A 27,148-nucleotide genomic window follows, 5' to 3' on the forward strand; every position below is an offset into this window, starting at 1 on the left:
CATGCGGGCTCTCTAGTTGTGGCATGCAGGCTCTCTAGTTGTGGTGCATGGGCTCCAGAGCATGTGGGCTCAGTTGTTGCAGCACGTGGGCTCTCTAGTTGTCACGCATAGGCTCTAGAGTGCACAGGCTTATTTGCCCCACGTTATGTGGGATCTTAGTTCCCCAACCAGGGATCGAACCCACACCCCCTGCATTGGAAGACAGATTCTTAACCACTGGACCACCAGGGAAGTCCTGAGGGCTGGGGTTTGCTTTAAAATACTTCCACAGAAAAAGGAGAAGGATAGATAAAGCAAGTGTGGCAAAATCCTAATAATTGTTGAATCTGAATGATGGGTATTTTTTATAATATTCTTTCCAATTTTATTTATTTGAAATTTTTTGTATTAAAAAAAGGTAGTGGGAACAGGCAAAATAGAAATCTTCTGGATGATAATTCAGCCTAACCCTTGAAAGTCAATGGAGCAAATAAATGGGAAAAGTTTTTGTAATACAGACTAACTTGCTGTTCTTTAGTTGTCAGCTCACACTATGTGGTAAAACAACCTGATGTCAGTGATCACACCTTGGATGATGTGATCATGGCCAAAGGAAGGGCTGTTGGTGGGTGTGACAGTTCTTTCTCTCTCACCTCTCTTTTTTTGCTAACACCTGAAGTGGCACCTCAGCACAGCCAAGCAGAGTATAGAGCAGTTTGCAATGTTCTTTTGCATCCAAAAACTTCTAATCACACTCAATTCCTTTGCTGATTCACTGAGGAATAATTTTTAGTCCTGTAAGTAGATCTCAAGATTGAAATCGGAACTTGGAAGATTTTAACAAGCATGTTGCCCACATCCCACTTTTCCTGACATGCCTGCCCTGTTTGAGTAAGGGTGCTGGGTGAAGGAAGAAGAAATTTTTTTTTGTTTTAGATGAAGGATTACAAAAATCAGGGATGCAAATTCAGCCAAGTGTGTGGCCCCTCTCCCTTCCAGAACCTGGGGCAGGCAGACATCACAAATTGATCACAGATTTCTTTTTCTCTGGACTCTGCTTGCCATACTACTCCAGGTAGCACCATATTGATGAAATTGTTACCAAACCAAACTTGGGTCCACTCGTCTGCATGCAGTAAAGCCAATCTACTGACACCAGGTTGTGGTGAAGGAAAGGGCAGCATTTATTGCAGGGGCCAAGCAAGGAGTCCAGGCAACTAGTGCTTAAAAGACCCAAACTCCCCAATGGCTTTCAGGGAAAGATTTTTTTTTTTAACATCTTTATTGGAGTATAGTTGCTTTACAATGTTGTGTTAGTTTCTGCTGTATAACAAAGTGAATCAGCTATATGTATACATATATCCCCATATCCCCTCCCTCTTGTGTTCAGGGAAAGATTTTTAAAGATGGGGGAGGGAAGAGAGCTGTGGGGTGTATGATCAGCTCATGGACATTCTTCTGATTGGTTGGTGGTAAGGTAATTGGGAATCAACATCATCAACGTTTTGGTTCCAACTGGTCTGGGGTCTACATGCTTGTGGGCAGCATCCAGTTAACTTCTTCCACCTGGTGGGGGTATCAGTATCTGCAAAACAGCTCAAAGGACATGGCTTAGAATATTATCTATAGCCCTTTAGGAGGAACTAAAAGTTCTTGACTTTGTTTAATGGCTAAACTATTATTATTTTGTCTTACTTGACTGTTTTCCTTTCTTTCTGCATTTTCTCACTTCTCTGATTAAATTTATTCTTTGAAACTTAGGGAAGGAGGCTAAAGTTTTTCTATGGACAAGAGGCAGGGAGAGGATGTTGGGGGGATGGGGTGGTCCTGTTCTGGGAAGGCCGCATGGGGTCCTGCTCGGCTACAAAATAACTCCTACTCAAAAACATCTTCAGACTAGATTACAGAGTAAAGCATTTGCTTAGCTGTATTTTTTAACTTTTACAAACAAGAAGAAAAATACTTTGACTAGAAACTCAAGGAATTTAGATTAGATTGGATTTGAGGAAGAGCCTCATGTGAGGAGGTTGAAATATCTGTATAATTACTTAGAAATATTAAGATATTTTTCTTAAAAGACCTATTAAAACTGGGCAGATTCTTTTTTTTCTTCTTTTTTTTTTAAATTTGGCCACATGACATTGCTTGTGGGATCCCTGACCAGGGATAGAACGTGTACCCTCGGCAGTGAAAGTGCAGAGTCCTAACCACTGGACCACCAGGGAATTCCTTTTTTTTTTTTTTAAATTCTGGGCAGATTCTTATTGTCTGGAGTGGTCCAGGACTAATGAGGTTGAGCACCATCTTTTGGCCTATGTCAGGGCATCTGGCATTTTTGCCTTCCCAGCATCCCTTTTCCCTCCTCCTTATAAAAGAATACTCTTTACTTTGAGGAAATCTGTCTGTTTGCGTAGGTCTGCCCCTTCTCTTCTACATGGGGTGAGCAGGCTTAGCCAGTCGGATTACCCCATTTCCTTGAACACAGAAGTTAATACATGGATGGGCACATAACTCTAGCTGGGCACATTAAATTCTAGCCATCATTTTTCAGCCAGATCTGTTGGAGAAAAAGCATTGAGTTGATAAAGTGGCTGGCTATGAAGCTTGGATTGCTGATGGTTACAGTGCCCTTCACATGGAGAGAGCCAACAAAACCGAAACGCTGGAAACAGTTGAAAAGAAAGTCGTCCTTAAACCATTTGACCCTTTGGTTCTAACTGTGCTAGAAGCAAGATTAACTCCTGGATAATTTAAATATGAGCAAATTGTCTTTTTTTCCTCCCTTAGTTAGTTTGAATTGGGTTATTGTCATTTCCAGGGAAAGTCTTAATTAGCATGGCATGTGAGATGCTTCATTCATTCCATTAACATTTATTAAGGTGTTGCAGTCACTTTGACACCCTGGAGATACGGGAAAAAAAAAAGACAATCATTATTTCAAGGTGTCTACAGTTAAAGAGACAGTTATGATACAGTACTAATATAATAGATGACACATAGTGCTTAATATGTTCCGAGCACTATTCTAAACATTTTATATATATTAACTTACTTAATTCTTACAACAACCCTTTGATATAAGGTTCTGTTACTTTTTCCATTTTAGAGATAGGGAAAATCAGGCACAGAGAGGTTAAGGAAATTGCCAAAGTTTACCTACTTCAGAAACAGAAGATCTGCGATTCAAACCCAACTAGCTTGGCATTTAACCACAACATTCTAGAGCTTCATTATACCTAAAGGTCAATGTTGGAGTTATCCTGGAGAATAATCAATAATAATGGCCACCATTCACTGAATGCTTCTTATGTGCCCAGCCCTGTGCTAGGTGCATTCCTGCCTTAACACATTAAATATTTTCAAGAATTTAATGCAAAGATTATTTATTGTATAGTTGAGGGAACTGAGGCTCAGAGAGGTTAAATGACTTGCCCAGATCACACAGCTAACAAATGGCAAGGCATAAATTTGGATCCAGACATGTCTGCTTCCAAAGGCTTTCCTCTTTCTGTCATGTTTCTCTAAGGACCATACCTTCTAGCTTTTCCCCTAGAGCTGTGGCATGTCTAGGATGCTTATGACTGGCTGCCAGGGACTGGGAAATGGAGCCAACAGTGGGAGTCCTTTAATGCCAGAGAGTGTGGCATATTTTGTTCACAGCAGTGCTCTTGGAATTTGTGTATACCTTGCAACCTGATAGTCCTGAGAATATATCTGCTGGAGTGGAGGGAGATTAAGAAATTCATCGTCTCTTTGGGAGAATAAAAAGGATGTTATTTGTTTATTTTTGTGGCAGCCATTCAAGTGTTGAAGAAGGAGTAACTTGCTTTTGTTCTGGTTTTTGCCTTCGGACCAGATCTGTGGATAAGAAGGCTCTTGGTTAAGGTATGTGTCAGGTATACTGAGGACAAAGTGCACATTTAATTAGAAAACCAGGAAATAAAAGGCAGTATTTGGAGTGGGGGAGATTTCTATGATCCCTAACAGGCATTTTTATCTAATAAAATCACACCCAATACAGGAGAAGCTCTTAAGGTACCTCCATGTAACCAACTCATAGGATTAACTGATGCTCTCCATTCCTTCTGGAAAACTTATCAACAAAGGCATACCTGTGTGCTTCTGCACCCAAACATTTACTGAGTGCTTACCAAGCTTTTTATATAGATTAAGTCATTAAATCCTTACAATACCACCATTTTACAGGTGAGAAAAATATAGCATGAGGAAGTTAAATAACTCAGCACCAATTAGTTAGATGCTTACCAGGAGTCAGTGATGTTTGCTAACAAACCAATTTTTGCCAGGCACACATGGTATAATTTAATTAAATCAAGTGCAAATCTGTGAAATATGAGTATAAAGGGAGATTGAGCTATTATTTCTATGAAAACTAAATTGAACGTTTTGGAAAGGCTTGATAATGTCTGATTCACTTTGTTGTACAACAGAAACTAACACAGCATTGTGAAGCAATTATACTCCAGTAAAGATGTATTAACAAAAAAAGGTAGCTGTTGAATTAGGTATGAGCAAGACCACTGCTCTTTTCTGTCTCTATGACTGGGCCTGCTGCTGCTAATTAGAAGTTCTTTTCTATGTTTTCCTCCTTCAAATGCTTCCTCCAGATCGATCTCCTCTGAGAAGCCTTCTCAGGTAGCCTGAGTTTTACCAGTTCTGTGACTCAGCAGCAAGTTGCTTAATCTCTCTGAACCTTAGAGTCTGTATCTGTGAGACAGAGATAATAATATCTACCTTGCAGGATTGTTGTAGAAATTACGTGGGGTTATCTGGGCCATAGTAAGTACTCAACAAATGGCAAAAATTATGGTGTGCTTGTTCTTTTGCTGGGGGCTATGGAAACAGATAAATGAAATAGTCCCTGGCTCCAGAAGCTGAAGACTAGCACAGGACTCTCTGCCTGCTTTTGGCTCCACTTGCCCTTTAGTGAGCTGAAGCAGATTTTCACAAATGTAAATGGAAACTCTTCTAGATGTTTTTAGACACTGACACCATTATGTCATCCAAGTTCTCAGTTAGCATTTGAGTAACTCATCCTGAAGGCCTGGAATGCATCAGCACAGAGATCGTCTTATATTTAGTCACTAAGTGATTTGTCCTGAAGCATAAAGGGGCCGTTGGAATGCCTTCAAGAGGAACAGTTTCCAAATCACGGAGGCCACATGGAGGAGGCTCTGGAATTTCTTCAAGTTGGGTTCAAATCATGGCTCTTTGACCTCAGGAAACTTACACAATAACTCTGAGTATCAATTTCTTCATCAGAAAAATGGGGGTAATGATTCTCATTTCATAGGCAGTAACAAGAAACAGAGATGAAGTGTCAAGTGTTTAGCACAGTACTTGGCACATAGTCAATACCTAATAAATGTTAGTTTCTAATAAGTGAATATGAGTAGGTAGGAATGTGGTGGGCACACAGCTAACCTATGAGCTAAGGAATTGCAAGTAGGCCTTTGTTCAACACTTCCTTTGTGCTATCATCACAAAGACTCTAGTCTGGATAGCCCATTGGTCTGACCCTGCACACGGTCTCCTCTTAGTCTTCCAGTGGAAATGACTAATACTCAAATTCTTATTCCATTATTTAACTTGCAGAGTTGTCTTGAGTGAGACAATCAGCCTCTGGGAGCCTCAGTTTGTTTATAACATGCAGATATAAGTGCCTACCTTGCAAGAATTATGAAAGGAATAGAAATAATGAAAAGCATGTAAGAGTGCTGACACAGGTACTCAATGAACTGTGGCTAGTTATATTATAGTAGGAGGCCTTTATCTAACTAGAAGTTGGTCAATTGATCAAAAAAGTTGATTAAAGCAGGGAATCTTAGGACTTCCCTGGTGGCGCAGTGGTTAAGAATCCACCTGCCAATGCAGGGGACACAGGTTTGAGCCCTGGTCCGGGAAGATCCTACATGCTGAGGAGCAACTAAGCCTGTGTGCCACAACTACTGAGCCTGTGCGCTAGAGCCCACGAGCCACAACTACTGAGCCTGCGTGCCACAACTACTGAAGCCCGTGCACCTAGAGCCCGTGCTGCACAACAAGAGAAGTCACTGCAGTGAGAAGCCTGTGCACCACAACGAAGTGTAGCTCCTGCTTGCCGCAACTAGAGAAAGCCTGAGTGCAGCAACAAAGACCCAACACAGCCAATAAATAAATTAATTAATTTTTTAAAAAAAGCAGGGAATCGTAAAAAAAAAGGATACAATCTTTCCTTCCCTCACCATGTCCTCCCAGTACCACTGAGGTAATCAAACCTGTTGACTTCATCCGTAATGGTGGCTCCCATCCCCATTCCTGGCCCGTATGACAGGCATGAGTCACCTACCTACAAAGGCTAGAAATTCTGCTCCAGGCATAAAGTTTGGTTTGCAACCTTGCAGATTTTCCTGCTCAGAGACCAGATAAATGACCACAGGCCAGAGTAGGATGAGAAAAGGGTGGGGGTGGCATTCACTATGGACCACAGAAGAGGAAGATGTGGAGAGATCTGAAATGGGGGTAGGTAGTTAGGGAGGTTTGAAGGGAGGAGGAACCATGAAGTGGGAACTGCTTCTGTGACCAGCTGTCCCTCATGCTGCTGTCTAGAGGGGACCATGCACAGCCTACAGAATTGGGCTGCCCCTGAGCATCTGATTTGGAATGAGTTCTTTTGCCCTGGAGGACTTGGCAAGCTTTCCTTCCCTATCTGACCTTTCACATGTTAGCAACGTTGACTCTTGTCAGCCTCAGAACATAGGGAGAGGGGATATGGCCTCCTGGAGGGGTTATGATGTCCTGAAAGGAAGTCCTGACCCTGCTGTCAAAGTGGGAATAGACAGAACCAGTTTGAGCTGACCTCTGTGTTGGGATGATGGTGGAACACCCCACCTTTTTATGCATATTGCAAATCGCAAACTCTATAGATTTAGGGCTCTGTGTTTCTAAGTCAAATTGGAGGCTACTCCCACTCTGAACTGGGAGCCATATAGTCAAGGCAAAATCCACCTGCCATAGGTGATGCTCATATTATAATCAAACGCACACTTCTGATTTAGTTGTTCTTGCAGCTTATAATTAGACCTTGTCAGAAAAAAAAAAAAAAAAAAAAGAAACTTGAAAGCAGCTGTGTTTTGGTGCTATTCACATCTGTGACTGACCTAGTTTTTAAAAATTAAAAATGTGGCATTGGTATTTGTCACATCTTTGCGCCTTGCTCACACTCTTGTAGGATGAGCACTGAGAAATGTTTTCTGAGCTGTGAGCATATGGAGGAGGAAGGGCATTGTGGCTAAGGGCATTGACCAGCTCTCAAGCAAAATTCCAGAGGCATAGCTCTTCCTGAGATTTACCTTCACATATTGAAAGGAAGATGGCAAAATAGACCTCTACAAATAGATGAGTTTTAGAGGTAAATAAGAGAGGATGTTGTTTATGCTGCGTTCTCAATGTTTTTGCCACCACTAGCCTAATGATAGAAGTGAGCTATAGAGCTGAAACCTTAATCATCAATCCTCCCATCCCATCCCTGGGTACAGAAGGTCTGGTTGCCAGGATACTCCCCAAAGCTTGCAGGAAAGTTGGTGGTTTATTCTAAAGAAACAGAATGAATTAGGACTATCCTCTGTGTCTGGGTTTTATTTATTTATTTTATTTTTATTTTTGGCTGCATTGGATCTTAGTTGTGGCTTGCGGGATATTCGTTGGGGCATGTGGGGTCATTTGTTGCAGCATGCGGGCTTCTCTCTAGTTGTGGCGTGTGGGTTTTCTCTTCTCTAGTTGTGGCGCACAGGCTCCAGGGCACGTGGGCTCTGTAGTTTGCAGCATGTGGGCTCTCTAGTTGAGGCGCATGAGCTCAGTAGTTGTGGCACACGGGCTTAGTTGCCCCATGGCATGTGGGATCTTTGTTCCCTGACCAGGGATCGAACCCGCGTGCCCTGCATTGTAAGGTGGATTCTTTACCACTGGACCACCAGGAAAGTCCCTGTGTCTGGATTTTAGACTTTCCAAGTCTAAAATGGCTGGTTCTCTGCCTGCTCATTATAAAACAAAGCTTTCAGCCTCCTAACCACCCTCCCACGCAGAAGTCACAGGAAGCTCTCCTCTCTCCTCATTCTCAAGCATGTATAAACAATCAATGATGACTAGGCATAAAGGACAAGATAAACTAACATAAAATAATAATACTGCAGGAAGCAGAGATGACTCAGGGGAACAGACCAAAACATGAAATAAACATTTAAAAGAATCATCTAATTAGTATCCTCATAGAAGATGGTGCAGCCACAAAATAAGAACAGTTTGGTATTAAAAAGGAAAATGTCAGAGTGCAAAATCAGGGCTTTCCCAAAGTTGACAATAATCCTAATAATTTATATGACCTAACCGATAATGATGTGTGAGGCAGAAAGAAACTTTTCTAAACTATCAGCTACAGGGAATGAATTTTGATACAACCATAGAGACAAGACTGAGTTATCTTTCTATTCTCTCTATTGAAAATTATAAGATCATTGTCCTATGAAGAGGTTATCAAAAAGTAAACAGTTAAAAGTTGTAGGGGAAAAAGTGTATGGAGGTGTGTCAGCTTTTTAAAACTTGTAATTTTTTGTAATTTCTTTTCTCACTCTAAATAAAAATTTATTGTCAGATATACTTTTGTATTCATAATTTAATATTCTTTTCTTAAAGAGACCTCCCTCTTCCTGACTCCACACACCGCCACCAATTTTCTAACTTTCAGGCCCCACGAAGCCTGGATTTGCCCCTGGCAGTGCATTGCTTGCAGATAGAACAGAGAAGATGGCAAACAAACTGCAGAAGAAGATATACCATAAGATTTCAATTCAAATACCTTTCAAATACACAACTCTCACTATCTATTGATTATAGCTACACATGCAGGTAGTAAAAGTGTGAAAACATAGACTAGGAGGTACACATCTAGTTTACGAGAATGGTTGCTTTGGAGTATGGGGTGCTCTGTTTTCACTTTTCTGAAGCAAAAATGAAAAAATGTTAACATGTATTTATTTTGAATGGTGGACAAGTGGATGTTATTTTATTCCCGGTGATTTTCTGTTTTCAATTTAAATTGTATAACTGTATTCAGATTCCCTCAGAGTTTGGAAGGCATTGTCAGTAGTCTTCTGGTATCCAGGTCATCCTTTGCAGGTGACCTGATTTTCCCTGCTTTTTCCTTGTGGTCCTATTTCACAACAATCTGTCTAAGTATGGACTTTGAGTCCCTCATCGTGCTAGACTTTTGTGAACTTTCCAACTTGAGGACTCATGTCCTTCAGCTCCAAGTATTTCTTTTCTATTAGTTCTCTGTCAGTTTTGTCCTTGCCATTTCTGTTCTCTTTCTGGATCTCTTGTTAGTCAAATGTTAGACTTCATATTTTTGTCTCACATTTTATACAGGTTTTTCCCCCCATCTTTATGGGAGATTTCTTTTCCATCTTACAACTCTTTTGTTAAAAATTTTGGCATTTATATTTTTAATTTCCAATATTTTTTCCGTTTCATAACATCCTGTTTTTATTTTGTAGATGCTCTGTTTTCTATGAGGATACTAATTAAATGGTTTGAATTATAACAGTTTCTTTTTTGTGTTGTTTTGCAGTTGGGGTAGTTTAAACACACATACTAATGTGGATTTTTCTTTAAAGAGTCAAAGGGTAGTGAGAGCTTACCCGTTATAAAATTGTTCAAATCTTGCAATATAGATACAGAAACATTTAAGGATTCTAAAATATATTTTCAAAACTTGGACGAGAAACCTGACACAAACAAAATGAAGAAAGTTTATTCAAAAAGTTGATGAAACTCTAATGTATCATTTTTTCCTAATATATCATTTTTAACTGAAATTTGGAAAGATGTTTTTAAAGGTTTCAATAAAATAAACGAGAAATGAGTCCTGATTTGGATGTGTATACAACTTCGTATAGACTATGGTATAATATATACTTGGTCTTTGTCACTAGTTCCTGGCACAGAGCTCCTAAAACCATGGGAGCTTCCTGAGTGATAGGATTATCTTTTGTTGTTCATTAGGAGCCCCTTTCAACCACACTTGAGTTTATACTAATGGATGACTCAGAATGAGGTCCCTAAATGGCTTTAGAATAGAGGCTGGTCAGCTGAAAGAGCAACCAATTTCATGTCCACTTTCATCCCCACTCTCTGACTTTCTGGATGGTGATGGGGACTGTAGATTGGGTTATAAAAACTCTTGAACTACAAGATTGAGAGAGCTTCTGAGTTGGTGAGCACATCCATGTTTCTGGAGGATGGCAAAAGCCTGACTCCCTGGGCACAGAGGTTCCTATGTACCAGACCTTGATCTATGTACTATTCATTTGTATCCTCATCTGACTATTCATTTGTATCCTTTATAATAAACTGTAAAAGAAAGTATAGCACTTTTCTGAGTTCTATGAATCATTCTAGTGAATTATCAAACCTGAGCAGGGGATCGTGGGAACCCCTGAATTTGTAATCTGCTGGGAAAAGATGTGGGTAGCATGGGCACACAATTAGAAGCCAGAAGACAGGGGAACTCATTCATGTGGTCTTACAGTCAGCTCTGGAGGCACTGAGCGGAGTGGAGAAGTGTGGAAAGTGGATCTGGAGAACAAACAAGAAATCTGGCACATCCCTTGCCTAGAAGTTATGCTCATTAATGCAGTAACCTCGTCTATCTTATACTTCATTATGCCCTAATGCCTAGAACAGACCTGATGCATAACAATGACAGCTAACAGGGTGTTTACTATATCCTGGGTACTTCTATTGGGCTTTACATGTATTAAATTATTATTATTATTTTTAAAACAAAACCTACCAAATCACAAGTAAGGGATGATTTTTTTTTCTTTTATAAATTTTTTTCTTTTATAAATTTATTTATTTATTTTATTTTTGGCTGCGTTGGGTCTTCATTGCCACTTGTGCACTTTATTTAGTTGTGGCGAGCAGGGACTACTCTTCATTGCGGTGCTTGGGCTTCTCATTGTGGTGGCTTCTCTTGTTGCGGAGCATGGGCTCTAGGCATGTGGGCTTCAGTTACTATGGCTCGCGGGCTCTAGAACATAGGCTCAGTAGTTGTGGCACACGGGCTTAATTGCTCTGTGGCATGTGGTATCTTCCCGGACCAGAGCTCAAACCTGTGTCCCCTGCATTAGCAGGCGGATTCTTAACCACTGCGCCATGAGGGAACCCCTATATTAAATTATTTAGTCTTCATGTCAACTGTATTAGTTATTACTATTAGGTATTATTATCACCATTTTCTAGGTGATAAAACTGAGGCACAGAGAAGGCTAGATTTTACATATTTGGACTCCAACCCAGGTCACTTGACTCTGTGACCATCAGTCTTTTTTTTTTTTAATTTAATAATATATTTGATTTAACCCAATATAACCTAAATATTTTCACTTTAACGTGTAATAAAATAAAAGGCATTAATGTGCTTTTTTTGTTTTTGTTTTTTCTTTTTTCCTTTTTTTCTTTAACATCTTTATTGGAGTATAATTGCTTTACAATGGTGTGTTAGTTTCCGCTGTATAACAAAGTGAATCAGCTATACGTATACATATATCCCCATATCCCCTCCGTATTGGGTCTCCCTCCCACCCTCCCTATCCCACCCCTCTAGGTGGTCACGAAGCACCGAGTTATTCTCCCTGTGCTATGCGGCTGCTTCCCACTAGCTATTTTACATTTGGTAGTGTATATATGTCCACGCCACCTTCTCACTTTGTCCCAGCTTACCCTTCCCCCTCCCTGTGTCCTCAAGTCCATTCTCTATGTCTGCATCTTTATTCCTGTCCTGCCCCTAGGTTCTTCAGAACGAATTTTCTTTTTTTTTTAGATTCCATATATATGTGTTAGCATATGGTATTTGTTTTCTCTTTCTGACTTACTTCACTCTGTATGACAGGCTCTAGGTCCATCCACCTCACTACATTAGGCCCCATTAGTTTATTTTTGTTTTTATTTCCCTTTCTCTAGGAGGTGGGTCAAAAGGGATCTTGCTGTGATTTATTTCATAGAGTGTTCTGCCTATGTTTTCCTCTAAGAGTTTTATAGTGTCTGGCCTTACATTTAGTTCTATAATCCATTTTGAGTTTATTTTTGTGTATGGTGTTAGGGAGTGTTCTAATTTCATTCTTTTACAGGTAGCTGTCCAGTTTTCCCAGCACCACTTATTGAAGAGGCTGACTTTTCTCCATTGTATATTCTTGCCTCCTTTATCAAAGGTAAGGTGACCATATGTGCGTGGGTTTATCTCTGGGCTTTCTATCCTGTTCCATTGATCTATATATCTATTTTTGTGCCAGTACCATACTGTCTTGATTACTGTAGCTTTGTAGGATAGTCTGAAGTCAGGGATCCTGATTCCTCCAGCTCCATTTTTCTTTCTCAAGATTGCTTTGGCTATTCGGGGTCTTTTGTGTTTCCATACAAATTATGAAATTTTTTGTTCTAGTTCTGTGAAAAATGCCATTGGTAGTTTGATAGGGATTACATTGAATCTGTAGTTTGTTCTGGGTAGTATAGTCATTTTCACAATCTTGATTCTTCCCATCCAAAAACATGATATATCTCTCCATCTGTTTGTACCATCTTTAATTTCTTTCATCAGTATCTTATAGTTTTCTGCATACAGGTCTTTTGTCTCCTTAGGTAGGTTTATTCCTAGGTATTTTATTCTTCTTGTTGCAATGGTAAATGGGAGTGTTTCATTAATTTCTCTTTCAGATTTTTCATCATTAGTGTATAGGAGTCTTTTGTGTCTCCATACAAATTTTAAGATGATTTGTTCTAGTTCTGTAAAAAATGTGATTGGTAACTTGTTAGGGATTGCATTGAATCTGTAGATTGCTTTGGGTAGTAGAGTCATTTTTACAATATTGATTCTTCCAACCCAAGAACATGGTATATCTCTCCATCTGTTGGTATCATCTTTAATTTCTTTCATCAGTGTCTTATAGTTTTCTGCATACAGGTCTTTTGTCTCCCTAGGTAGGTTTATTCCTAGGTATTTTATTCTTTTTGTTGCAATGGTAAATGGGAGTGTTTCCATAATTTCTCTTTCAGATTTTTCATCATTAGTGTATAGGAATGCAAGAGATTTCTGTGCATTAATTTTGTATCCTGCTACTTTACCAAATTCATTGATTAGCTCTAGTAGTTTTCTGGTAGCATCTTTAGGATTCCCTGTGTATAGTATCATGTCATGTGCAAACAGTGACAGTTTTACTTCTTCTTTTCCGATTTGGATTCTTTTATTTCTTTTTCTTCTCTGATTGCTGTGGCTAAAACTTCCAAAACTATGTTGAATAATAGTGGTGAGAGTGAGCAACCTTGTCTTGTTCCTGATCTTAGTGGAAATGGTTTCAGTTTTTCAGCATTGAGAACGATGTTGGCTGTGGGTTTGTCATATATGGCCTTTATTATGTTGAGGTAAGTTCACTCAATGCCTAGTCTCTGGAAGGTTTTTATCATAAATCGGTGTTGAATTTTGTCGAAAGCTTTTTCTGTATCTTTTGAGATGATCATATGGTTTTTCTTCAATTTGTTAATATGGTTTATCACATTGATTGATTTGTGTATATTGAAGAATCCTTGCATTCCTGGGATAAACCCCACTTGATCATGGTGTATGATCCTTTTGATGTGCTGTTGGATTCTGTTTGCTACTATTTTGTTGAGGATTTTTGCATCTATATTCATCAGTGATATTGACCTGTAGTTTTCTTTTTTTGTGACATCTTTGGTTTTGGTATCCGCCTGATGGTGGCCTCATAGAATGAATTTGGGGGTGTTCCTCCCCCTGCTATATTTTGGAAGAATTTGAGAAGGATAGGTGTTAGCTCTTCTCTAAATGTTTGCTAGAATTCACCTGTGAAGCCATCTGTCCTGGGCTTTTGTTTGTTGGAAGATTTTGAATGACAGTTTCAATTTCAGCGCTTGTGATTGGTCTGTTTATATTTTCTATTTATCCTGGTTCAGTCAGAAGGTTGTGCTTTTCTAAGAATTTTTCCATTTCTTCCAGGTCGTCCATTTTATTGGCATACAGTTGCTTGTAGTAATCTCTCATGATCCTTTGTATTTCTGCAGTATCAGTTGTAACTTCTCCTTTTTCATTTGAAATTCTGTTGATTTGAGTCTTTTCCCTTTTTTTCTTGTTGAGCCTGGCTAATGGTTCATCAATTTTGTTTATTTTCTGAAAGAACCAGCTTTTAGTTTTATTGATCTTTGCTATTGTTTCCTTCATTTCTTTTTCATTTCTTTCTGATCTCATCTTTATGATTTCTTTCCTTCTGCTAATTTTAGGTTTTATTTTGTTCTTCTTTCTCTAATTGCTTTGAGTGTAAGGTTAGGTTGTTTATGTGAGATTTTTCTTGTTTCTTGAAGTAGGATTGTATTGCTATAAACTTCCCTCTTAGAACTGCTTTTGCTGCGTCCCATAGGTTTTGGGTCATTGTGTTTTCATTGTCATTTGTTTCTAAGTATTTTTTGATTTCCTCTGTGATTTCTTCAGTGATCTCTTGGTTATTTAGTAGTGTATTCTTTAGCCTCCATGTGTTTGTATTTTTTGCAGTTTTTTTTCCTATAATTGATAATAGTCTCATAGCGTGTTGGTAGAAAAGATACTTGATACGAGTTCAATTTTCTTAAATTTACCAAGGCTTGATTTGTGACCCAAGATAAGATCTATCCTGGAGAATGTTCCATGAGCACTTAAGAAGAAAGTGTATTCTGTTGTTTTTGGATACAATGTCTTATAAATATGAATTAAATCCATGTTGTTTAATGTGTCATTTAAAGCTTGTGTTTCCTTATTTATTTTCATTTTGGATGATCTGTCCATTGGTGAAAGTGGGGTGTTAAATTACCCTACTATTATTGTGTTACTGTCGATTTCCCCTTTTATGGCTGTTAACGTTTGCCTTAGGTATTGAGGTGCTCCTATGTTGGGTGCATAAATATTTACAATTGTTATATCTTCTTGGATTGATCCCTTGATCATTATGTAGTGTCCCTCTTTGTCTCTTGTAATAGTCTTTATTTTGTTTTTATTTATTTATAAGTTTATTTATTTTATTTATTTATTATTTTTGGCTGTGCTAGGTGTTCGTTGCTGTGCGCGGGCTTTCTCTAGTTTCCATGAGCTGGGGCTACTCTTCATTGCAGTGCATGGGCTTCTCATTGCAGTTGCTTGTCTTGTTGCGGAGCACAGGCTCTAGGCACGAGGGCTCAGTAACTGTGGCTCGCAGGCTCTGGAGTGCAGGCTCAGTAGTTGTGGTGCACGGACTTAGTTGCTCTGTGGCATGTGGGATCTTCCCGGACCAGGGCTTGTACCCATGTCCCCTGCATTGGCAGGTGGATTCGTAACCACTGCACCAGCAGGGAAGTCCAATAGTCTTTATTTTACAGTCTATTTTGTCTGATATGAGAATTCCTACTTCAGCTTTCTTTTGATATCCATTTGCATGGAATATCTTTTTCCATCCTCTCACTTTCAGTCTGTATGTGTCCCTAGGTCTGAAGTGGGTCTCTTATAGACAGCATATATACGGGTCTTGTTTTTGTATGCATTCAGCCAGTCTATGTCTTTTGGTTGGAGCATTTAATCCATTTACACTTAAGGTAATTATCGATATGTATGTTCCTATTACCATTTTCTTAATTGTTTTGGGTTTGTTATTGTAGGTCTTTTCCATTTGTGTTTCCTGCCTAGAGAAGTTCCTTTAGCATTTGTTGTAAAGCTGGTTTGGTGGTGCTGAATTCCCTTAGCTTTTGCTTGTCTGTAAAGGTTTTAATTTCTCTGTCGAATCTGAATGAGAGCCTTGCTGGGTAGAGTAATCTTGGTTGTAGGTTTTTCTCTTTCATCACTTCATATATGTCCTGCCACACCCTTCTGGCTTGCAGATTTTCTGCTGAAAATTCACCTGTTAACCTTATGGGGATTCTCTTGTATGTTATTTGTTGCTTTTCCCTTGCTGCTTTTAATATTTTTTCTTTGTATTTAATGTTTGATAGTTTGATTAATATGTGTCTTGTCGTGTTTCTCCTTGGATTTATCCTGTATAGGTTCTTTGTGCTTCCTGGACTTGATTAACCATTTCCTTTCCCATATTAGGGAAGTTTTCAGCTATAATCTCTTCAAATATTTTCTCAGTCCCTTTCATTTTCTCTTCTTCTTCTGGAACCCCTATAATTTGAACTTTGGTGCATTTAATGTTTTCCCGAGGTCTCTGAGACTGTCCTCAATTCTTTTCATTCTTTTTTCTTTATTCTGCTCTGCAGTAGTTATTTCCACTATTTTATCTTCCAGGTCACTCATCCGTTCTTCTGCCTCAGTTATTGTGCTGTTGACTCCTTCTAGAGAATTTTTAATTTCATTTATTGTGTTGTTCATCATTGTTTGTTTGCTCTTTAGTTCTTCTAGGTCCTTGTTAAAAGTTTCTTGTATTTTCTCCATTCTATTTCCAAGATTTTGGATCATCTTTACTATCATTACTGTCATTATTATCATTATAATTATTCAATTATCTGAATTCTTTTTCAGGTAGACTGCCTATTTCCTCTTCATTTGTTTGGTCTGGTGGGTTTTCACCTTGCTCCTTCATCTGCTGTGTATTTCTCTGTCTTCTCATTTTGCTTAACTTACTGTGTTTGGGGTCTCCTTTTCACAGGCTGCAGGTTCACAGTTCCTGTTGTTTTTGGTGTCTGCCTTCAGTGGGTATGGTTGGTTCAGTGGGTTGTGTAGGCTTCCTGGTGGAGGGGACTGGTGCCTGTGTTCTGGTGGATGAGGTTGGATCTTGTCTTTCTGATGGGCAGGACTGCATCCAGTGGTGTGTTTTTGGGTGTCTGTGAAATTATTATGATTTTAGGCAGCCTCTCTGCTAATGGGTGGGGTTGTGTTCCTGTCTTGCTAGTTGTTTGGCATGGGGTGTCCAGCATTGGAGCTAGCTGGTCGTTGAGTGGAGCTGGGTCTTAGTGTTGAGACGGAATTCTCTGGGAGATCTGTCACTGATTGATATTACGAGGGGCCGGAAGGTCTCTGGTGGACCAATGTCCTGAACTTGGCTCTCCCACCTCAGAGGCTCAGGCCTGACACCAGGCCAGAGCACCAAGACCCTGTCAGTCACACGGAATTATCAAGATAGTGGTCATTGGCAAGTGAAACCACAAGAGAAGAGGCCGTGCTATGCCTGGTCCTGCTGAGCAATTTTCAGACTTCAGCTCATTCTGGCAACAGGGCAACTGGGTCGACGACACAAGGCAGGACAGGGTCCATGAGGTGGGTGGCACTCATCTGGTGCATTACCTGAGGGGCCTGGTCGAAGCCCTCGGGGAAGGCAACAGCGGCCAGGACTCCGGCCTCCTGTGGCTGCGGCCTCTTTGGGGTCTCCCTCCTGGTGTCAGGTCGCTCTCATTCCTGCTTTGGCGGTGGTGCCTTTACCCTGAGCTTCTTCACTGGGCTAGTGTTCCCTGAGGCAACGTGTGAAAAGTGCAAGCCTCGCTTGACCCTCACTCTTTAAAAAAAAAAACAACTTTCCCCCCAGCTTTATTGAGATATAATTGGCACATAACATTGTATAATTTTAAGGTTTAAAATATGTTGATTTGAAACGTTTATAAATTGCAAAATGATTACCACCATAGTATTAGTTACCACCTTCATCCGGTAACATAGTTACCATTTTCTTTTTGTGGTGAGAACACTTGAGATACACTCTGTATCAAGTATATGATAGAGTATTATTACCTATAATCACCATGCTGTGCATTAGATCCCCAAACTTGTTAATCTTGTCACTGGAAGTTTATACCCTTTGAGCAATATCTCCCCCTAACTTCCATCCCCCAAGTCCTGGTAACCACCACTCTCCTCTCCATGACCCTCACTCTGAATTGCCATATTATTGTGCTCAGCAGAGTTACTCTCTTCTTATGCACCATCACTCCTTACAACCAGTACCCACCCATCTTTTTTTCTTTCCTGAAGCTACAGCTTTCTCTTTAAAAAATGCTCCTTCAGAGAGTTAACTCTCTGCCAATTATATCTAGCATATAGTGCATCTTCCAGCTGAAAAGAGTAGGACCTTTAAGTTCTGAATTTGGGATAAGAAAACAAGTCCACAAGAGTGACCAGTTATTAAAAATAGAATGAATTCTACTCAGATTTTCTAGAAAAGATATATCTTGGCTGCATGACCGATTGTATTGTCAAACTGCCAATATAACATTTGTGTATCTGGTGAAATCTTGGAGAAGCAATAGGGCAGGGAAGTCTATGATTTTACCTGATAGGAGGCCACACAGAGAAAAACAATAATAAACATCATTTACTTTTTTGGGGCCTATGATTATCTCATTTAATTTTTTAAAAAAAATTATTTTTTTTTAACCCTTTGACCAACATCTCCTCATTCTTCCCAACTAGCCCCTGGCAACCACCATTCTACTCTCTGTTTCTATGAATTTGGCTTTATTATTTTTAAGATTCCACATATAGGTGAGATATTGCAGTATTTGTCTTTCTGTCTGACTTATTTCATTTAGTGTAATACCTTCAAGTCCCTCCATGTTGCAAATGGCAGGATTTCATCTGTTTATGGTTGAATTTTTAAAAAAATGTGTGTGTGTGTGTGTGTGTGACATTTTCTTTATCCATTCATCCATTGACAGACACTTAGGTTGTTTCCATGTCTTGGCTATTGTAAACAATGCTGTGATGAACAATTAGGGTGCAGATCTCTCTTCAAGATAGTGATTTCATTTCCTTCAGACATATCACCATAAGTAGAAGTGCTGAATCATGTAATAGTTTTATTTTCAGTTTCTTGAAGAGCCTTCATACTGTTTTCCAAAGTGGCTGTACAATTTACATTTCCACCATCAGTGCACAAAGGTTCCCTTTTCTCTACATCCTCTCTATCACTTGTTATTTCCTGTCTTTTTGATAATAGCCGTTCTAACACATGTGAGGTGATATCTCATTGTGGCTTTGATTTGCATTTCCCTGATGATTAGAGTGTTGAGCATCATTTCATATACCTGTTGGCCATCTGTGTGTCTTCTTTGGAAATATGTTCGGATCTCTGCCCATTTTAAAATCAAATTATTAGTGTTTTTGCTGTTGAGCTGTATGAGTTCCTTATATATTTTGGATTTTAACCCCTTATCTGATATATGGTTTGCAAATATTTTCTCCCATTCCACTGTTTGCCTTTGCATTTTGTTGACCATTTCTTTTGCTGAAGAAGCTTTTTAGTCTGATGTCCCACTTTGTTTTTGCTTTTGTTGGTTGTGTGTTTTGGTGTCATATGCAAAAAATTGTTGCCAAGACCAATGCCAACTAGCTTTGTCCACATGTGTTTTTCTTTTTCTAGGAGTTTTATGGTTTAAGGTCTTACATTTAAGTTTTTAATTCATTTCTAGTTAATTTTTGTGAATGGTGTAAACATAGGGGTCCAATTTCATTCTTTTACATGGGAATATCCAGTTTTCCTAGCACCGTTTATTTGAAAAGACTGTCCTTTCCCTGTTGAGTATTCTTGGCTCCCTCGTCAAATATTAGTTGACCAAACGTGCATGGGTTTATTTCTGTGCTCTTGATTCTGTTCCATTGGTCTATGTGCCTGTTTTTATGCATTTAATCTTTAAGATATCTTTCTGTGGTAGTTGGCATTTGCTTCATTTAAACTCAAGGAAACTGAGCCAGAGAGAAATGTTTTGCCCTAGGTCACATGGCTAAAATGTATTCAAGTCATTTTGATTCCAAAGCCTGTGTCTTCAACTATATCACCTTACTGCCTGGTATGGCATGTGGAAATTGTTCCTAAACCTCAGTAAACTTCCCTGTTTCTCTTGTTCCCACATATAAGAATATAGGCATAGGTATAATTGGATTTACATTTATTATTTCCATATGGGGGAACATGTACTTTCACATAATTTTGTATTATAAACAACACCTTGTAAATTAATAATAACCCAGTAATTTAATTGCATTTATATTGAGAGTGTGTTGCAAGTTGTTTAAACAGCACCACTTCAGAGGCAGCCGCACACATCACCACAGAACTGTGAGTGCAGAAATGAAATTTAGAGAGATAATACTTACATCAGCTTCAGCAATGAGGGTATGGATGAGTCATGATTGAACCATGATGTATACATATCTTAAAGTCTACTTATTAGAAAATTATAGGACAAAAATGCTGCTGGTGCAAATATGTGTCACTGCGTGTTCTCTAACACTTAACAACCTTAACAAACAAAAAAGGGGAAGCTAAACTAACAGTAATTTTAAATTAAAGAGGAAGAATATCAGCAATTGAAAATCACAACAAACTGAAGACAATACTACAACAAGGATTTAGTACTCTGATAACAGAGTCCGTTCCCCAAATTAAGAGCGTTCCAGCTATCTGGGTGAGGTAATGAGCGGCAGGAGGCAAATCAGGGCTGTGAAGATTGGCCTGGCAGACAGACTTCTTAGTGGAATACTGAATTTAGACTCTTTAATAAATTCTAGTAGCCACCCAATTTTAGTTTATGAATATCACATTTTATTAATGGATAATTCACTTAGTAGGTGCCTAATGAAAATGAAAGTTTATAAAATTTTGAATTTTGGAGTCATTTTGATGCCCAGCAGTAAGACTCACATCCATCAGTAGATGCCAGCTCATTTTTAAAGAATCCTTTACATAGGGGGAAAAAGCAGAGAGGATTAGGGTCAGAAAAGGCTGGTCTTAAAAGGCTGGTCTTTCCAGGTCTGAGACCTTGAGCAAGAATCTCAGCTGGACTGAGCTTGAGAGTCTGCGAATCACTCAGTGGTGTGCTGGAACTGGCTCATATCGGTGTTGGAGAGCTGATTGTTAAATTTCCAAGAATTCTGCAGGCCAGTTGTTAAGCCATTGGTAGCTTGATATCAGCAACAATGGGAGTATTACACTACAAAAATCAGCAAACACTACAAATCAGGGATTTTTTTTAGATGGTTTAAAAATATTTTTATTGTGGTATAATTGGTATATAACACTATATAAGTTTGAGGTGCACATTATAATTTAATATTTATATACACTACAAAGTGATCCCACAATAAGTCTAGTTACCACCTGTCACCATATTGCTTATCCCTTTCACCCATTTTTCCCATTCCTCAACTCCCAACACCTCTGTTAACCATCAATCTGTTCTCTGTATCAATGAGTTTTGTTTTATTTGTTCATGCATTTTGGTCTTTAGATTCCGCATATAAGTGGAATCATACAGTATTTGTCTTTCTCTGTCTGACTTATTTCACTTAGCATAATACCCTCAAGATCCATCCATTTGTCAAAAATGGCAAGATTTCATTCTTTTTAATTCTTTTTTATGGCTGAGTAGTATTCCATATATATGGAATATATATAAAAATATATATTTTATATATATTCCATATATATAAAACAATTTCTTTATCACTTCATTCATCATTGGACATAGTTGTTTCCATATCTTGGCTATTGTAAATAAAGCCGCAGTGAACATGGGGGCACATATATCTTTTCAAATTAGTGATTTCGTTTTCTTGGGAAAACTGGAATTGCTGGATAATATGGTAGTTCTATTTTTTTTTTTTTTTTGGATGCTCTGGGTCTTCGTTGCTGTGCGCGGGCTTTCTCTAGTTGTGGTGAGCGGGGGCTGCTCTTTGCTGCAGTCCGCAGGCTTCTCATTGTGGTGGCTTCTCTTGTTGCAGAGCATGGGCTCTAGGTGCGGAGGCTTCAGTAGTTGCAGCAGGTGGGCTTCAGTAGTTGTGGGATGTGGGCTCAGTAGTTGCAGCGCGCATGCTCTAGGGCACACAGGCTTCAGTAGCTGTGGCACACGGGCTTAGTTGCTCTGTGGCATGTGGGATCTTCCTGGACCAGGGATCGAACCCATGTCTCCTGCATTGGCAGGCAGATTCTTAACCACTGCACCACCCGGGAAGTCCTGGTAGTTCTATTTTTAATTTTTTGAGGAACCTTCATAGTGGCTGCACCAGTTTACATTCCCGCCAACAGTGCACAAATGTTCTCTTTTCTCCATATCCTTTCTACCACTTGTTATTTCTTGTCTTTTTGATAATAGCCATTATAACAGTTGTGGTTTTGATTTGCATTTCCCTGATAATTAGTGATGTTGTACATCTTTTCATTTGCCTGTTGGCCATCTGTCTGTTTTCTTTGGAAGAATGCCTATTTATTATAGATTCTCTAAGTCAAGGACTCCCCCCAACCCCCCAGAAAACTGGCTTACCAGCATACCATTGTTTCATTCTTCCCTTCCCTCTAAAATATCACCGAATTCTGCAAAAAAGGAATAATGATTCCTCTATGAGGATTAAATTGTTTTGATATTGAACCAAAGCTAGGTAATCAATAAATATTCATTTTGTAGGGTGGCTACTAGGCATGATCCCATTTAATTCCTTTAGAGGTAGATGTTATCATCCTCAAGGAGAATTACATTTTTGAAAATACCTGAGAACAAACTACTGATGCTCAAAACATTACAGATGAACTTCACAGCTATTATATTGAGTGGAAGAAGCCAGACACAAAATAATACATACTGTATTATTTCATCTATATGAAATTTAAGAACTGATAGAAGTTCAAGAACTGATGGAAGATTATAGAAGCCAGAAGAATGCTTATCTCCAGCGGAGAGGAGAGTGGTGACTGAGAAGGGGTGTGAAGGAAACATTTGAGTGCTGGAGCGTTTCTCTATTGTGATCCAGATGGGGGTTACACAGATGCATAAAGATGCAAAGATTCATCACAATATACACTTAAGATGATTGCACTTTATCATAAAAGTAATTTTTACTTCAATAAAAAATTTAGTAAAAGGTACGTTATACTAAAATTAAGAGAAAAAGAAGAATCTGAGAAAGTATGTTTTATAAACTGGAAAGCACTTCAAAGTCTCTTTTACCTTAAAAATCTGAGATGCCTTTGACAGCCTCCCTTCTCCTAGTTTCTCCCTCTCTGTGGCCACTCCTCAGTCTCTCTAAGGTTCAGTTGGCTTTTCTCTGCCTGTCTTGTAAGCATTGTGTCCCCAGAGTTCTGTCCTTATAACTCTCCTCACTTTACGTACTATTGACAATCTCTGTAGCTCCAACTCCCAGCACAATTTCCTAACCTCCAGGTCACACCCTTTTCTCCTCTGTACCCATACTCATTCATTGAACAACTACATACTGGGTTGCCTTTACTGGGTGTCTTATGTCAAGTACTGTTCTTGGCACTAGGCCATGTCAGTCAATGAAACAGACAGAGATCTTTGCCTTCATGGAGCTTATGAGCCCAGATCGCTCTCCCTGGGCCTACCAAGACTCAGGATGTCCCAAATGATCTCATTATCTTCATCTCTTGATTCTCCCTAACCTCAAACTTGTTTTTCCCACGCATCCTCCATCTCTGTGATTACACTGTCATCCTCTCAGAAACTCGGAATCATCCCTGACCCCGCTTCAACAAATCACCATCGGCTGACTATTCCATGTCCTGAATATCTCTCAGAACCCTCCACTTGTCTGTATTTGCACTGCCCTGCCTCATTCTCATTCTTTCCCATTTGGCTTACTAACTGGTCTCTCTGCCTCCAGTCTTCTTCCTGCCTATCACTCTCCATACAGCCGCTAGAATGATTATAAAATGCAAATCAGGACAAGTTGCTTTCTGCCTAAACCTGTCCAGTGAAAGTCTAAATTCCTTACCTTGTTCTCATATTCTCGGCTGTCAGGATATAAGCATAGCTGCTGAAACCTGGGTTCACATCCCTGCTTACCAGCATAACCTTGGGCAAAATTGTATTATCCTTTCCATGCCTTACTTCCCCATCTATAAAATGGGAATGATAATAGTACTGACCTCGAGTTGTTATGGGGATTAAATTTATTATTGCACACAAGGCACTAAGAACAGTGCCTGGTCCTCAGTATATACTCAAGAAGGCTGGTTTTCTTTTAGACGGTGCTGTAATGTTTAAATAAGTTAAAACATCTAAGAGGCTTTGCACAGCACCCAGCCTGTCTTAAATACTCTGTAATGTCAATGTTGTTGCCTCTCTAGCCTTACTTCTTGCCCCTCTTCCACACAAACCTGACTCAGCCCTATGGGGCTGGCTATGGTTCTCTTTCTTACACGTCCCTTGGTTCCTCCCTTTCCTGTCTTTTTCCTGGATGTCTCCCACCGATCCTTCAAGTCTCTGCTCAGGCACCAGCCCCTGGCTGCCTCAGCCCAAGTTGGATTCGTGGCTCCTCCTCTGTCTCTCCCTTTTAGAACCTGTGCTTGCCTCTATTACAGAATGTAGTCATTGTTTATTTAAAACATACTAAGAAGCATCCATCAACAGATGAATGGATAAGCGAAATGTGGTATATACATACAATGGGATATTATTCCGCCTTAAGAAGGAATGAAGTACATCATGGATGAACCTAGAAAACATTGTGCTAGGTAAAATAAGCCAGGATTTAGAGCCAAGATTAGAACAGTTAGGCTAAATTGCTCTAAATCTTGGCTTCACCAGGCTGTGTGACCTGGTGTAAGGTATACAGCTTCTCTATGTTTTAGTTTCTTCATCTGTAAAATTAGGTAAATTTCCTTTATAAAGTTGTTTGAAGTAATGTGTGTAGAATACTTGACATATAACCTGGATAATGGTAAGCAGCCAATAAGTGTTTTCCCTTATTATTGTTCAGTTGTGATCTCTTTGGGCACAGGCTCTATGATCTCTGTCACAGTTCATTGATATGGTTTCAGATTCCACATTGCAACCAACCTTGAAGAACATATTGCAACAGATTAAATGTAGAAGCAGATATAATAATCCAGTTGTGTTCCATTGGTCTAGATAGTAAAAAGATTTTTTAAAAAATGCTACTCTTCTTGCTAGATTTTTTTTGTTTGAGTAAATATAGTTATTTTCTGTAAAACTTTTTCTTTATATTAATGTACAAAGGAATTACTAATGTTATTTAAAAATAAATTAGTAAGTATTTAAAATTTTCTCAGTTTTAATTTCTAATATGGTAAATGTTGATAGATAGAACCTATATAAACAATGTTCTTTGGATCCTCAGTAATTCTTAAGAGTGTAAAGGAGTCCTGAGACCAACAAGATTGAGAACCACTGTCCTGCCTTGCAGTTGGATCCCTGCCACACCACCCAGGACAACTGGCCTCCAGTCTGTGCTTCAACACTTCACAGGATGGGGAGGTCATCACCTCCTGGAGCAGCTGGTTTTATCTTTGAGCTACTCTGCCTCTTAGAAAGTTCTTGCAATGAGTCAAAAATCTTTGTTTTGGAGGCTCCCACTGACAGTTCTTAGACCCACCCCTTATTTTCACACATTGCAATTTGGAACCCTCTTCCAGGTCTGGAAGACAGTCATCAATTCCCCTTTGTGGTGGCCCCAGAGGGAGTCACCCTGTCCTTCGTGTGACTAAAGTGCATATGTATTTTTCTGAGTCAGCCAGTGATTTGTAGGAAGCATTGCCAAGCTAGATAGCTCACAACTGCTTTTCCAGGAACCAGAAGATTATCTCCAGTCCCACACTGAATTTGAGAAACTCATTTTGTTGTTGTTTTTACCAATAAATTAAAATTTTCCATTATAAATCACATATGCTTCTTAAGGAAAATAAAGTAGGGAAAAAGAGACTTAAAAATGAAAATGGGGTCATGATTAATGCTGACTTTCTTGTCTTGGCATCTAGCTCCCTTTCAGGCTTGCCCTGAATGCCATTTTTTTCAAGCAATTCCTAAAGCAGTTATGTGTACTATGCCTCCAGAGGTCTGCCAGGTTGACAGGCTGCCTGCTGCCTGGTCAGTCCCCAGCCCTTTAAGGACAGCTGAGGAGGGGCACTCAGAGGAAACAGGAAGCTCTCAAGGAACATGATTCTTGTGCTATCTGAAGGCATTTTAGGCCAGATCTCTCCAGGCAAGGTGGGGTCAGAGGGGATAGACGCTTTACTACAACAGAGATTGGTGAATTTTTTCTGCATTTTTTGGAGGTAAAAGATGAAGTTCTTATGGAAATTCTACTTCTGGGAATCTATTCTAAGGAAATGATGAGAGATTTAGATGGTGTTATGTGTCTATCATTATTCATAAAACTTGGAAACAAGCTAAATATTCTACAATAAGCGTTCAGTTTAAAAACTATCTATAAGGGAATAGGGGGTATATGGGAAATCTCTGTACTTTTCCCTCAATTTTGTTGTGAACCTAAAACTGCTCTAAAAAATGAAAATCTTAAAAAAGAAACCTGTCTATGTGCTTGTATATTCTGTGCTGTTTAATAATAAATTACATTTACAAAATCTTTTTAATGATGTGGGAAAATTCTCAACATAGAGTGTTAGTTGCTTAGTATATGACTAGCATACAGTTTTTATATAAATATTTGTTGACTGAAAATTGAAAAAAGCAGATAAGAAACTATACATACAGTACAGTCTTGATTGTATAAATATTTTTGTTACAGAGTGAAAAAAATGGATGACACCAATGTATCTCACATGGAGGGAACTGTCTTTGTGAAAACTCTTTGAAATGCCCTGCAGACACAGATGTCAGCAGATGCCCAGCTCAGACAAGGGGAAGCTGTTTTGCATGAAACAAAGAGAGGAATATGGTTTATTGCTTGTGAAAAAGAGGGGGAAGAAAGAAGGTATTGGTCAACACTCTTGCAATTGCAAATGACAGAAATTTAACTCAATGTGGCTTAAGGGAAAACCCAGATATCTAGTTAGACATGGTTGGATTCAGGAAGTCAAACTTTGTCATCCATATTTGCGTTTTCTCTCCATCTCTTGATTCTGTTTTCCTTTGTCTTGATTCACTCTCAAGCAGGCTCTTCACTTGTGCTGGCAAAGATGGGCGCTAACAATGCTAGGCTGACCTTTCTACCAGCTCAGTGACCCCAGGGGTAAGAGTCCTTCACTCACCAAGAGTTCCCTCAAGCCTATCCCTGAATAGCAGTCTGGCCGGGGAGATGGAATGTACCGATTATCTGGGTTTCGTCACTTGTTTGGATCACTGGAATAGGATGGGGTCAGCCCTGCTCAAGTCATTTAGAAGTTCCAAAAATAATTTG

At 39.2% G+C, this 27,148-nt stretch overlaps 1 long non-coding RNA gene across 1 annotated transcript in view; it reads left to right on the plus strand.

The window, feature by feature from the left end:
* The window catches only part of LOC118898866, a 76,162-nt gene extending 49,452 nt beyond the window's left edge, over window positions 1–26,710 (plus strand). Inside the window, exon 7 of the long non-coding RNA XR_005020844.1 lies at window positions 26,537–26,710. This is a non-coding gene — a long non-coding RNA (uncharacterized LOC118898866). The remainder of the gene's footprint in view (window positions 1–26,536) is intronic.
* Window positions 26,711–27,148: the final 438 nt, after the last annotated feature.

This window comes from Balaenoptera musculus, chromosome 8 (assembly GCF_009873245.2).
Source record: "Balaenoptera musculus isolate JJ_BM4_2016_0621 chromosome 8, mBalMus1.pri.v3, whole genome shotgun sequence".
In the NCBI taxonomy this organism is placed as follows: domain Eukaryota; kingdom Metazoa; phylum Chordata; class Mammalia; order Artiodactyla; family Balaenopteridae; genus Balaenoptera; species Balaenoptera musculus.